Source organism: Salminus brasiliensis, chromosome 12 (genome assembly GCF_030463535.1).
Source record: "Salminus brasiliensis chromosome 12, fSalBra1.hap2, whole genome shotgun sequence".
Lineage (NCBI taxonomy): Eukaryota > Metazoa > Chordata > Actinopteri > Characiformes > Bryconidae > Salminus > Salminus brasiliensis.
The window spans coordinates 33079369-33093429 of record NC_132889.1 but is presented as its reverse complement, the minus strand read 5'-3'; the positions used below and the strand labels follow the sequence as shown (position 1 = coordinate 33093429).

General features: G+C 41.0%; 1 protein-coding gene across 2 annotated transcripts in view; it reads left to right on the top strand.

Annotated features, from left to right (window-relative positions):
• The window catches only part of asic2 (acid-sensing (proton-gated) ion channel 2), a 623897-nt gene that overhangs the window by 533338 nt on the left and 76498 nt on the right, over window positions 1–14061 (top strand). The gene's annotated exons all lie outside the window — the stretch shown is intronic.

Genomic DNA, 14061 nt, shown 5'->3' with positions numbered 1-14061 from the left:
CCCAGTCTGACCCGGTCTGACCCAGCCTAGTCTGATCCGATCCAGTCTAATTGAATCCAGTCTTATTGAATCCAGTCTGGTTAGGGATATTTTGGGAGGACCTTATATACATTGGGAAGTGTGTGAGGGGAAAGGATGATGAAGAAGAGGAATTTAAGGAGGGGTATGTAGGGGATGAAAGTGAGGGTGGTTGATGGTCATCACACAACAAAGGGGGAAGGTGTCGACTCTCTGCAAAGGTGGGCGACTATCAGCACTTTCCAGAGGGTTACTTGTATTAACATATAGTTGGCAGTCAAACAGACAAAGAAGGAGAGTGACCAGTTCAGGTTGGCAGACGAAGAGTAATATCCATAGAGACAAAGGAGTAAGATGACCATTTGCCAGATGACCAGTTGAAACCATATGAAAGTAATGTTAGAAAGGGGCCTATTTACTCTTAACCATGACCACACTCCAGTCATCCCTTTAACTCAGATGTGTTCCCAGGGTGATCTGAGGAGACCTCTGACCTCTCACTCTCTCTTCTTCTTCTTCTTCTTCTTGTAAATGTTCTACTATCATGTTCCTCTATTTCTGAGAATGTAAAGTTACTCTGAGACACTTCACTGACTGTACAGTCAGCTCTGTGCCAGGATTCTTACTGAAGGAGTCACTGTAAAACTGCTACATAGAAGATAGCCTATATGCTAATATGTATGCTACAAGCAAAAATGATGTACACTTTTAAAAACGACAAGCAGTTTTACCAAATTCCAGGGCCAGAAAAAAGTTCTTACAGTTTTCCCTTCAGTTAAGGCACTTAGGGAAGGGTAGGTCGGGTTCTACAGGGCTGCTGGAAGAGAACGACACGTCTCATTATAATCAATGAGTTCATTTCACCATGATGGGATCACATTAAGCGCAGCAATTACTGCATATTCCACTTTTAAATGTCACTGAGCATTAGAAGCAGTGGACAATAGAGCCAGTAGACCCTTGCTTCCTCCTGTCTCGCCTACTCACTTTGTGGGGTTTTATTATCTGTAATACAGGCTTGTATGGAATTTTTTTTTTTAATTTATGGCATGGCAGTAGCGTAACATTTATGGCGCAGCCAGTGAAACATGACATTTGACACAGGTTTCCTTATAAAGCAGGATTCAGAATAAAGAGTTCCTTTACTGAACTCCAATGAATTTAATGTGTGTGTTTATGTGTGTGTAGTGTGTGTGTGTGTGTGGGGGGGGTTAAGTGTCTGTTCTACAGTTAAAGCGCTCTTCCATGCCATGCTTTGTATAGGCCTCCTGCATTATTCATTCCATCCTGCAGCAAGCTCTTTTAATGCGCCACCAGAAAAAAGTGCTCACCTTGTAACTCCACACCTTTTTCATAAACATTCATAAGCATACTTTCAGTAAACATCGCTCACGCACTCCCTCTCGCTCTCTCTCTTTCTGACACTTTCTCTTTTTTTCCGGTTCCATCCCTCACAACCCACTCTCGCTCGCATGCTTCCTGGCCTGTGCTTTACCCCCGTAAGAAGCCAGGCAGAATTGGCCTTTAATGGAAATCGATTTGGGGGAACAATAACAGACCACATCTGCAGATCACAATAAAGCGCTTATGCAAATGAAAAACGGGGCTCCTGTTCCACCTCTCTGTTTATAAAAGCACTTGACTGGCCCTTAATGCTCCCACTTTCAATTTACTTGTCATTCACCAACCCCCTCCACCCCCCTCTCCAGGCTGGACCACCAACGGAAGTGCAGAGATAAGTGTTCTATTACCTGACATTTATGATGGGAATGTGTTTTAACAGGAGGATAAATACTCTGCTGTAGCAACTTCCAATAAATCACTGTGCTTCTGTTTAGTTCCTCTTGACCCCTTTCTGCCTGTTTTTCTGTCTTCTTGTTCTTCCTTCTTGGTTTTCATCTTCACAATCTAGTGTCTTCTTGTTCTTCGATCTTCTTGTTTTTTTTTGTCTTACTATTCTTCTGTCTTCTGGTTCTTCTGTCTTCTTGTTCTTCTGTCTTCCTGTTTTTCTGTCTTCTTGGTTTTTTGTCTTACTATTCTTCTGTCTTCTTATTCTTCCGTCTTCCTGTTTTTCTGTTCTTCTGTCTTCTTGTTTTTCTGTCTTGGTTTTTTGTCTTACTATTCTTCTGTCTTCTTATTCTTCTGTCTTCTTGTTTCTCGTCTTTCCAATCTAGTGTCTTCTTGTTTATCTGTCTTCTGGTTCTTCTGTATTCTTGTTTTTCCGTCTTCTTGTTTTTTTGTCTTACTATTCTTCTGTCTTCTGGTTCTTCTGTCTTCTTGTTCTTCTGTCTTCCTGTTTTTCTGTTCTTCTGTCTTCTTGTTCTTCTGTCTTGTTTTTTTGTCTTACTATTCTTCTGTCTTCTTATTCTTCTGTCTTCTTTTTCATCTGTCTTCTGGTTCTTCGATCTTCTTGTTTTTGTCTTGTTTTTTGTCTTCGTTTTATTTTGTCTTCTTATTCTTAGTCTTCTTGTTGTTCTGGTTCCCGGTTTTTCTGTCTTCTTGTTCTTGTTTTTTCTTGTTGTATCTGCCTTCTTTTTGTTTTTGTTCTTCTTTCTTTGTTTTGTCTTGGTCCTCATGTTGTTCTACCTTTTGTTATTTTTTCATCATTGTTCTTCTTGTTGTTCTTCCGTCTTCTTGTTCTTCTTGCTATTTTTACTTTTGTTGTTTTTGTTGCCTTGAATAGTATCAAATTCCTATTTCATATGTATTATTTTTCTTGTTCTTGCTTTTTTAAGTTTTCAGAAGTCTTCTTCTTCTGCTTCTTCATCGTCTTCTTCTTCTTCTTCATCGTCTTCTTCTTCTTCTTATTATTATTATTATTATTATCCAAGTGATGTCAGTTGGACAGCCACAGGGTCCTTGGTAATATACTAAAAAGGTTTATTTGGAGCAGTACAATAGAAGAACCACTTTTGTTTTCCTGAAGAACCTGTCAGGGAATGGATTCCTAAGACTGTACCTCCCAGTCAAGTGTTTAGGGTTAGAATTGGGAACAGGATTCAGATTAGAACCTTCTGGGTTGAGGTGATGGTATAGATACAGTAAGTTAAATATTGCATAATTAATATTGCATTCAAAGTCAAGCATTTGCTCCTCTCATTCAGGCAAGTTGAAGCACTCTACAGGGCTGGCCTGAACAACCTCAGCATGCCTGTAAACTTTCTATATATTGATAAAAATGTGGGGCTGAATAGAAAGAGACTTATGAATGCTGGTAATTTGAAGGCAGCATGTTCAGGGTAAACTCAAAAACACAATTGGGTTGACTAATTGGGTTAAAAAAGATGCCCAGCCAAAGGGTTTTTAACAAAGGGGGGAGCTGATTGCCAAAACATCAGGGATAAATATTTTATTTTCCAGCTATTTGCTGTGTGCAGACGAAAATGTTGAATCATTTATAAACACATTCTAAAAACACCGGCTTTGGTAGGATTTTAAAGTTGCTAATTATTCTGTGCAGGTGACCCACGCTAGCCTGCCAAATGAACGTGGAGTTGCTTGTTAGGCTTTTGGGCTGTTGTATCTCTTTTGAAGTATATATAAAATAAAATAGTTGTGGACTGAGAAAGAATGAGGCAACAGACAGAAAACACAAAAATATCCCAGAATTCCTTTAAGCATTAAGAACATTAAGCATCCCCAGGGGTCATTTCTTTCCCCCTAGGATTTCTCCAGACCTTATTCCATTCAAGACCTTTGGCCAGTGTTAACCTTGACTGAACTGAGGCCTTTGAAAAAATTTCCACTTTTCCTCACATTGCCAAAACAAAACCACAGTTCTTAAGAGCTTTTTATGCAAGAAGGATGATTCTGGAGTTGACTCTTTCTACGCTACATTGTTAAAATCACATGATCTTCAAGACCTTTAATTTGAAACTGTGGAGGAACCTCTTAAGGTGCTTTAAGGAACCTTGAAAAGAGGTTCTCAGAAGACCCATGTCAGGGGTGAAAGCCTAAGAGCTAAAATTGATTTCAGTATGAAAAATTCAAGAAGTTCATTATAGGTGAATCCAAATAGAGAAGCCAAAGGATCCTCTAGGTAGGAGTTTATTGAAGAACCACAATGAGGAATCCTATAAGTTCTTGCAGTTCTTGCAAATGTTTGAAGAACCTAGGGGTTCTTCAAGGCACTACAGTCTTTTTTTGTTTTCAGTGAATATGGACAAAATTATGGGGACATATCTCTTTGTCATTGATTTTTTTATTCAGTGTTTTATCCAGGTGTTTTTTTTATTCAGTCCCATTGTCACAGGTGTATAAAATTAAGCCCCTAGCCACGCAGTGTGTTTTTACAGACATGGGTGGTTCTAAAGAGCTCACTGAATTCCACTGTGGTTCTGTAATAGGAGCTACCATTGCAACAAAGGAAATTTCTGGGAGTGGTATTTTTGAAAGCTTTACAGGAGAAGGAAAAAACATTCATAACATACAATGGAAGTCCATATATATATATATATGAACTTCCATTAAATGTCCAGCCAAGTGATTCTCTCATCATCCCATGAAAAAATGGCCAAAGTGATTTAAAAAGCCAGTATTTCAACTATGATACAGAAGCGTTTAGAGGTTTCATCCCTCAGAACTTCACAATGAATGGACCAATAGAAATGCTTTGAAAAAAAAAAAAATAACAATAATAAAAAAATATATATATATAAATGTATATATATATATATATATATATATATATATATATATATATATATAGGCATTTTTTATTTATTTATTTTTCTTTCCAAGGCATTTCTATTGGTCCATTCATTGTGAAGTTCTGAGAAATTGTTCTTTGCTTGCATTGTAGGATGAAACCTCTAAACGCTTCTGCATCATAGTTGAAATTCTGGCTTTTAACTGTTTTTATGGCCGTTGATCATTTTGGCCATTTTTTCATGGGATGATGAAAGCATCGTTTGGCTGGAAAACATTAAAGCAGTCTGACAACTTAGAGGTGACCTCATCAGAAATCAAGAGGGAGGTAACCAGATGGAGACGGAGAATGACAAACTCACAGACAGTTGCTGCAGAACGTATTCCCACAGCCAGAGTGTGGGATGAAAGGACACTGGGAAAGGAACAGGGGTAAAGGAAGGAAATGATTGAGAGATAGCATCAGTGTCTGGGAAAGATCCATCTGTCGGTGGGCAAAAGAGCAAAACATTGCCAGGCAGTGGGAGATAACGCTCACCTGGCTTTTAACACACAAACCCAGATCCAAAAAAAAGCCCATCTGTTTGGTGAGTTGGGGAACGTATTGGCAGCAGGGCTCTCAGAACATCTCAAAATCCTCTCCAACTGGGAAGAGTGCACCAAGCAATAGAGTTTGCGAGTTTGGAGAGAAAAAAGCCGAGCAGAGTGCCCTTGAGGTGGTGTTTTGCTATTAAGTGCATATGTTCAACTGCTGCTAAGAAAACCACTTTAGATGGACATGGCTGAGCGTATCTCAGTCTTGAGTTAGCCAGTAACTCTGCAGTGGGTGATGGAAGACCAATCCCTGCTCTGCTACCATTGTGCATTTAGATTAGGAGATGCACAGATGAGAAGAACAAGGATAGATGAGGAGGTTCGGTTTGACTGTGAAACAGAATAGAAAAGGGAATGAAGTAAAACTAGCTATCCCACAGTGGAGTGTTTAGCACTGAAAAGTCTTAGTCTGATGAGGTCTGGTCTAAGTGGCTCAGGTCAAACAGTAAAAGCCCACTCTGGGACAACTCCTGTTTAGTACTGATGAGTTCTGGTCTAAGTGGATCCGGTGAAACAGGTAAAGTCCACTTTGGGACAACTCCTGTTAAGTACTGATGAGGTCTGATGAGTTCTGGTCTAAGTGGATCCGGTGAAACAGGTAAAGCCCACTTTGGGACAACTCCTGTTAAGTACTGATGAGGTCTGATGAGGTCTGGTCTAAGTGGATCCGACGAAACAGGTAAAGTCCACTCTGGGACAACTCCTGTTTAGTACTGAAGAGGTCTGGTCTAAGTGGATCTGATGAAACAGGTAAAGCCCACTTTGGGACAACTTCTGTTTAGTACTGATGAGGTCTGATGAGGTCTGGTCTAAGTGAATCAGATCAAACAGGTAAAGCCCACTTTGGGACAACTCCTGTCCAGTTCAGCCTAAGAGAATCAGATCTCAGAGTTAAAGCCCACTCTGGAATGAGTCCTGTTTAGTACTGAAGAGGTCTGGTCTAAGTAGATCAGATCAAACAGTAAAAGTCCACTCTGGAATGAGTCCTGTTTATCACTATAGTGTTCTTGTCTGACTGGATCAGAACAAGGAGTTAAAGCCCACTCTGAGTCGACTCCTGTTTATTATTGATGAAGACTGGTCTAAGTTTGTCAGATCAAGGGTTTAAAACCTACTCTGGAATGAGTTCTGCTCAGGACCAGTGTGTCCTGGTCTGAGTGGATCAGATTGAGGAGTTAAAGCCCACTCTGGTTAACTGTTGTTCAGGACCAACATAGATCAGATCAAAAATGTAAAGCTTGATCTAGAATGACTTCCATTTAGCACTGCTGAGTTCTGGTCTAAGTGGATCAGATCAAGTGGTTAAAACCTAATCTAGGGCAATTCCTGTATGGGCCATTTTGTTCTGGCCCTGTGTATCACATAAATGAGCATTGCCACTTAAACAGCAGTTAAAGCCATAATTTTGCATCTGCCATATAGGGACATAATATCTGCTACGAGATTACAAGGACCTAGACTGGGGCGTTTGTCCTCAGATCTGGATGGAGAACACAGCTCCTAACCCCCCTCAGGACTTGCAGCTTTCAATCCTCCACATAGATGAAAGGTACACAGACGACTTTGGCTAACAGCAAGTATTTCACTGCCCTAAACTGTGTCTTAGGGCACAGGACTGAGCTTTGAACTGCTTTGAACTTCTTGGTTTTGGTGTTTCTTTTCAGATAAGACTCTGGCAGTCAGTCAGATCAAATCATGCCAATCTTTTCTAGGAGGCTAACACTTTCGAAAGGTCTCTTCTTTTGGAATTCCAAATGAGAAATTCACATGCAAACCATTTGTGAACAAGTGCGGTCCCGAAGTGTAATGACTTTAGTATAACTCGCAGTCTTCTGCATGTGTAATGAGTGTGGTTTTGCTTGGCATTGGCAGGCTAATTAGCACAGCGTTTTGACTCTTTGTAACAGGCTCTCTGCCCACTGAACTCTGGCTAACAAGGTTTGGCTTCCTTTGACATGGGTTTCGAAGCAATGTGCATTTCATGTCTTTGTGAAGTGCAGAAAGAGGAGAAGAAGAACCCAAGGAAAGGTAGAGAGAGAAACTTTTCAGCATAGATTAGCATAATGATGTTAGAGGTTATTTGAAAATAAAAGTGTAAAACTGGCTTTTCTAAAATATTATCAGGCATTTGTTTTGAGAGGATAGTGCTTTTTAAAAAAACAGAACTAAAAAGCAGCTTGTTTGGTTACTGTCAGTAAATGACTATTGGCTTGTTTATATTGGTGCTGAATGTAGCACCCAGGGTGCTGATTTACAAAGCCAGCAGAGCAGTATTATGCCTTATTGTAATTGACTTATTGATGACTGTGAGAAAGAGAGAGGGAGATAGATAGGAAGGGAGGAGGGACATCGTTGCTAGTCTTTAGAAAATCTTTCATTTATTGATCTGCAGGTTGTGGTGATCATACACAATCATACACACATTCAAAAGTCTGGAATCCCTTGTTGTATCAATATCTGTTGTTTATTCAGCAGCAACTTTTATAGTTTTAGTCAACATTTGAAGGTATAAGGAAAGAAAAAAGGTCTGTATGATCTAAATGCTGATTGTTGGTGTCAGAAGGGCTGGTTTGAGTATTTCTAGAACTGCTGATCTTCAGCAGAACAGTCTCTAGAATTTACTCAGAATGGTGTAATAAAGAAAAGCATCCAGTGGGCGGCAGTTCTGCAGACGGAAAGTCCACCGTACACTGGTAAAAGGTCAAGATCCCTGAGGAACTTCTGAAGGTTCTTCAGGCCCCATGCACACATATCTGGATGTGTGTGGACGGGGCCTGAAGAACCTTGAGGAACAAGATCCTTGAGGAACTTCTGAAGGTTCTTCAGGCCCTGTCCACACATTTCCGGAAATTTTCAGTAGGTATTTTTCAAAAACACACTACTCCCTATGTAGTGTACTATGCAAGTCACAAAACGATGAATTCTAAATCTAATAGGGAATTATATATTTGTAATAGAGCAGTATTTACATGTATTTCCTATGTGGAAATCTGAAATCTAGTGCTGTCTGTGTTTTTAAAGTGCCTTAAGGAACCTTCAAGAAAAGATGAGAACAACACATTCTTAATGATAGAAGCCTTTGCAAAGTAGAGGAATTCAAGAAGTTCCTTATAGATAAATCTAAATACAGTAGCCTAAAGATCTTCTAGGAACCAGATTTCACACTCTTCTGATCTTTAAAGAATGTTTGGAGGTTCTTCAATTTGGAACTGTGGAGCAAGGTGCTTTAAGGTTCCCCCACAGTTCCATATTGAAGAACTTTTAGTTTGTCCTCAAGGACTGAGTCCTTTTAACAGCGTGAGGAATCTCAAAGGTTCTTACAGGCACATCTATGAGCATATGGAAACAGCAAAGGGGAGTTCTTGGAGGAACCTAGAGTTCTATCAAGGAACTATATTCATTTTTTACAGTGTGAGAGTAGTCAACAGGCATGTGAATAGCCAGGCAGGTCACAGCTGACAGAAAGGCTACAGAAATTTAAAGATCTTCTGTACAACTGTGGAAGTTCTTGTCAGGTTCTACTTTTGTCAGCCAAGAACAGAAAGCTGAGGCTGCAGTGAGCACAGGCTCATCAAAGCTGGACAATGGAAGACTGGAGAAATGTAGCCTGGTCTGATAAATCTGGATTTCTGCTGAGGCTCACAGATGGTGGGTTCGGACCATCTGTTTAAATCCTAAAGTTAACAGATTGAAACAGTGAGTCCAAGCGTTTGAATGGTACCGTAGTGTAACAGAAGAGGCTGCAAGGGTTGCTTAAGCAACACCGTAGAGGAACCTGTGTGAAAATGAGACTTGTGAGGCTTAAGAAAACTTCACATACAGTATAAATAACTCTATGCTGTTTAAGTCTTATAAGGCCAGACTCTCCAACTCAGTGTGTTTACTTACTCTCTCTGTCTCCACTGATACTCTGGGGGCTTTTGCAGCCACTGTTAAGATGATGTTCTAAAGCTTGAAGGATGGCACTCTGAATATTCATGCTGGTTATCTGGACTAGGGGGCTGGCAGCTTCCTCCAGGGCTTTTTTTGATTTATGTGCTTATGTGCATATGTATATGTTTGTGTGTGTGTGTGTGTGTGTGTTTGTATGTGAGCGTGCTGACTCATGGCCTGTGACTGAACAGACCTGCCTACTTAGCATTTAAAGAGGAGTGTGTGACTTTGCAGAATTCTTACACTACATTTCTGTTCAGTCACAGCCCATGAGTCAGCCTTGGCTTGCTGAGAAAATCAGGTGCCATGCAGGTCCTGTTCTCAGATCAGTGTAGGCACACAGTATAGAGCAATTTTAGAAATGAGGTCAGTGTGACCGTATAGTCGATGAAGTTGATGAACGATATCTCGCCCATGGGGTCATTTGTCAGTTTATTCTTGCAAATATGATTCAACTAAAGCGTTTCAAACATATTGAATAATAAGACTTTATTGTGACAGAATAAAGGAGAGGGGTAAAGGAGATTTATGATTCAGTGTCTATGTTATAGTCGAGGGATCAGATTAATGAGAATGTGACTTCCTGGGAAGTTTTATTGTAACACGAAAACAAGTGAGAATAAAACTAGGTTGATGAGATACCTGAACTGATCTTAAGCCCTGTGTAGCATGCACTTGTTGCCTTTTGTCATGCCCCTGTGGCCACCAGGGGGCGCTAGAGGACCGAAGGACTCCTACAAACTAATACAAATAGACATCAGTCTCTACAAAGTTCAATAAGTTGGGAAAGGAAGCTTGGATGTGAGTGACCATTCAGGGAGGGAAGCTGGAGGTCTGAGATGTGCGAGCAGAGGCAGCCCAGAGGCTCAGTTGTCTGATGTTAGGCTATAGCTAACTTGACTGTTGACTCCCTGGCCAGCATTTTTATGGCGACGATGCAAGTGTTAAGTCAAAGCGATCGCATGAAAAATTAACCAATCATGCCATACATAGACCACACCGAAATCAGCTTAACCCATAGATCAGTGGCCTTGACCACTGTCCACAGTTGACTGATCATACATACATACCAACTCACAAAGCAAGAGCACCTGGGTCTGGAAAAAGCTATAGTTCACACATTGAAAACTATAGCTACACGCTGACCATACTGAAAACGGATTAGTGCTATGGTCTATTGTCATTTGTTGAGTCCTTAAGAATCTATAGAGTTAATTGGAATTGTTACATTGACCATCAATGTGTCCTCTTGTAGGGATGCAGTCATATGTTATGAGCCATTTCTATCCATCATCAGTTGAGCCCAAAAAGGCCATTCAGTCATTCCCTTGACTGTTGACTCCCTGGCCAGCATTTTTATGGCGACGCCAGAGCAGGTGGGCCCATCAGCATGTGCCTTCATTGTGTGCTTTGGGCACTCAATCCTCCTCACTTTTCAGTTCTGTTGGCGGTCCCCAATATAAGGGCTGAAAGGACTGCCTTGGCGTTCAGCACCTTGGACAGCGCTGTGAGGTTGGAAGGGCTTGTATCTGTTGCTGTTGTCCCCATTTAGGTTCCATCCATCCCTGCAGGCCAGACATTAACTCAGACTGGATCAAACTACAAAGCCCAGCATGCCTCAGGGCAACATGTGATACCCGCATCAACCAACCATTCCATCTCATGCTTATCGTCTCCTGAGTATTAACTGTTTTCTGTTTTCTCCTGTGTCTAGTTTCCAGTTTATTATATAGCCTATTTGTGTGATTGAGTATTTACTTTGCTACTCTGTGTTTTATCTAACTTTGTGTATTGACTTCATTTTTTACTTGTCTTTTGGCTCTATCTTTGTTATTATCTCCAGACCCCTTTTCCTGGGTCTGTTTCTGATCTTGGTTTTGTGATTTCGACTAATGTTCTGGTTGACTGTTTACTCAGTTATGACCCTTGCCTGTCTTTTGACTGCATTCTGGGATCATGTTTTTGTATTAGAGCCTCCAAGTTTCATGGTATTAACATGTGTCTCGGTGTAATATTTAACAATTTGACTTGCACTTGAAACCTGAACTACAAAATGTGTTTGCACTTATAAATACGTTTGTGCATTTTCATATTGCCTCCTGTTTCTGGCGGTGTCCTACCCCAAGGCTTCTGAGTGGACTTTTGTTAGACGCTCAGGAAAATATATAGACATAGCATGCTGGTCTTCAAGTATTAGGCCTGTAGTCGTATGATTAAGTCACCTGCAGCTCAAACCCATGTGGAGTTGGTACTCAGAGTGCACAGGGTTTGCTTGAGGCTCATAAAGTCCATATAGGGCTATATAGTTTGTTTGGGGGAGGGGCTTATTATCACTTTCACACTGATGAATTCCTTATGAACCGTAAACTAAATCACCACTTTCTGGAGTCATGGCATTTCACTGTGCAGGAATAGCTGCAAACCAGTAGAAGGTAGGAGAAGGTTTTTAGACTTGCAAGTGTTAGGTCAAAACTATCACATGAAAAATCAACCAATTACGCAACCCCATACTTAGACCATACTGGAATCCGCTTGAACCATAGATCGGTGGCCTGGACCACAGTCCACAGTTGACTAAACATACGTACATACCAACTCAAAAAGCAAGAGCACCTGGGTCTGAAAAAAGCTCTAGTTCACACAATGAAAACTTTAGCTACATGCTGACCATACTGAAAACAGATTCGTGCTATGGTCTTTTGTCATTTGTCCTTAAGAAGAATCTATAAAGTTCATTGGAAACCAGAGCTATCAATGTGTCCTCTTGTAGGGATGCAGTCATATGTTATGAGCCATTTCCATCCATCAGTTGAGTCCAAAAAGTCCATTCAGTCATTCCCTTGAGTCTACATCTCCATAGAATTGCTCCTCTGAGTCCACAGGGTCCATAGAGTTGATCCATAGAGTCTACCAAGTCAGAATTAATACATTCATTCAGAGGGACCACTTCCATCCCCACTGATATTAAACAAGTCCAGAGTCCAGTACTTTAAGCACCATTTTGTTTCCCAACATTTCTGCTTTGTAGTTCAGTCTGATCTGTCTACCTGGCCTGATTGGCTTCGACAGTGGACGCGGAGCTAATGAGTGCTGGGAGCCACTGGAGGAAGCTGCACTGTAGGCCTGATTATTCCAATCAATCAGTCGGTACAAGTGGACAGTAAAGGCTTTGACCCACATCTCCACAAGGATCTGCTTGAGCTAACTGATGAACAGCTCCCTTCGCTCTTCTACTTTGTCTACCTATCTATCACTCCTTTCTTCTCTGGGATGTGGCTGGAGGGCTGAAGGGTTGATGCGCTCAGGGTCACAAGGGTCATTGTGATGTATTAATGCAAGACCTCCAAACTCCAAATCTCCATTCTCATTTGCATCTGTGTGTGTGTCAGCTGTGATGGTCGCATCAGATTATTCAGTCAATTATTTCTATCACATGGGTCTACTCTGTGCTATTTGGCATCATCCCCTTATAATAGATCCAGAGGCCTAGTTAGGACCACCACATATTGTACCAGTTGATGCCCTGAATTGTTCCATGTATTCATGCATCTTTTTTAGGTCGAGTGCGTCTTTCAAAGATCTAATACAGCGAAATGCATTCTGAACGATATCCTTTATAACAGTGTTATTAATGGAGCTTTAATGTAGCTTTTACTGTGCTTTTGTTTAAGGCTTAACCTGGTTACTTACTTCATTAAATAACATGATATTTTGCAAATATAGATTTGCTATATTTCAGCTCCAAAGTGTGCAGCATAGCACACCAACCCTGGGGCTCTATCTTACACCCTGCGTTGCAATGCTCATTGCTATCTTACAAATACATAATTTGCACGTCTTCTACCTGAGTTGTTTAAATAGCAAAATAGGTGCTTGAGATGTATCTACGTTGATGGCCGTGGTGGTCTCGAAATGAGGTGTGTTCAGGCGTATTGCTATTTCTGGCATATTGCTTTCTTGGCAACTGAAAACACAGGTGCGCCACTGACTGAAAACAACCTAGGCAGACGTCAGTAGTCAACAGACGTTCATAGCTATCATGGTGGTGAATTGTCAACACAGGCACATGCCCATCGCGCGTACACCCCCACTTTGTGCTGCAACATGCTGATTGGTTTATTGTATGTCACTCCCAAAACACACCCAAGAATAATTAGGAGACTTAGTACTTGCCTTTTGCACGTTCCAAGCAAAGACACACTGACATGGCCTAATTTAAGCTGCATGGGCAGCGGTTTGATGGCTCGCCTGAGATTCACAACGACTGAATAGGGAAGTAAACCTTTGTTGTGATTGTTGAGTTTGTAATTCACTTCGGCCTTTCTGAGTTGGGTGGAAGCTTTGACATTGCTTGCCTGATGGTCCTCTGGTTGGCAGCCGCTACAATTGGATGCTTGGATACAGCAGATTCCTCTCTCAAGGATAATTTACTGACACAGTGACCCTATGAGTGCCATCTAGCATCTCGGGTGCTCCAAACAAGAGCCACACCGGTGCAGATAAAGCTGAGCTGTTAAAGACTAGCATAGGAACAGCAGATCACTAAGAACAATTTAGTTTAAGTTAAACAACATTGTCTAAAATAATGTTGGCCATATCTGCCTGATGGTTTGGAGATGTTCTGACCCAGTCGTCTAGCCATCACAATTTTGCCCTTGTCAATGTGGCTCAGATCCTTAACCTTGCCTGTTTTTCCTGCTGTTAACACTATCCTCACCTTCAAAAACAGACTGTTCACTTACTGCAACTATATATGAAGATAATCTACAGAAATGTATTTCACTTAACCTATCAGTGATGCTAATGTTATTGGTGATCAGTGTAAATTTAACACATTTATGCTTCACTCTCTTGGTGCCACATTTGAAA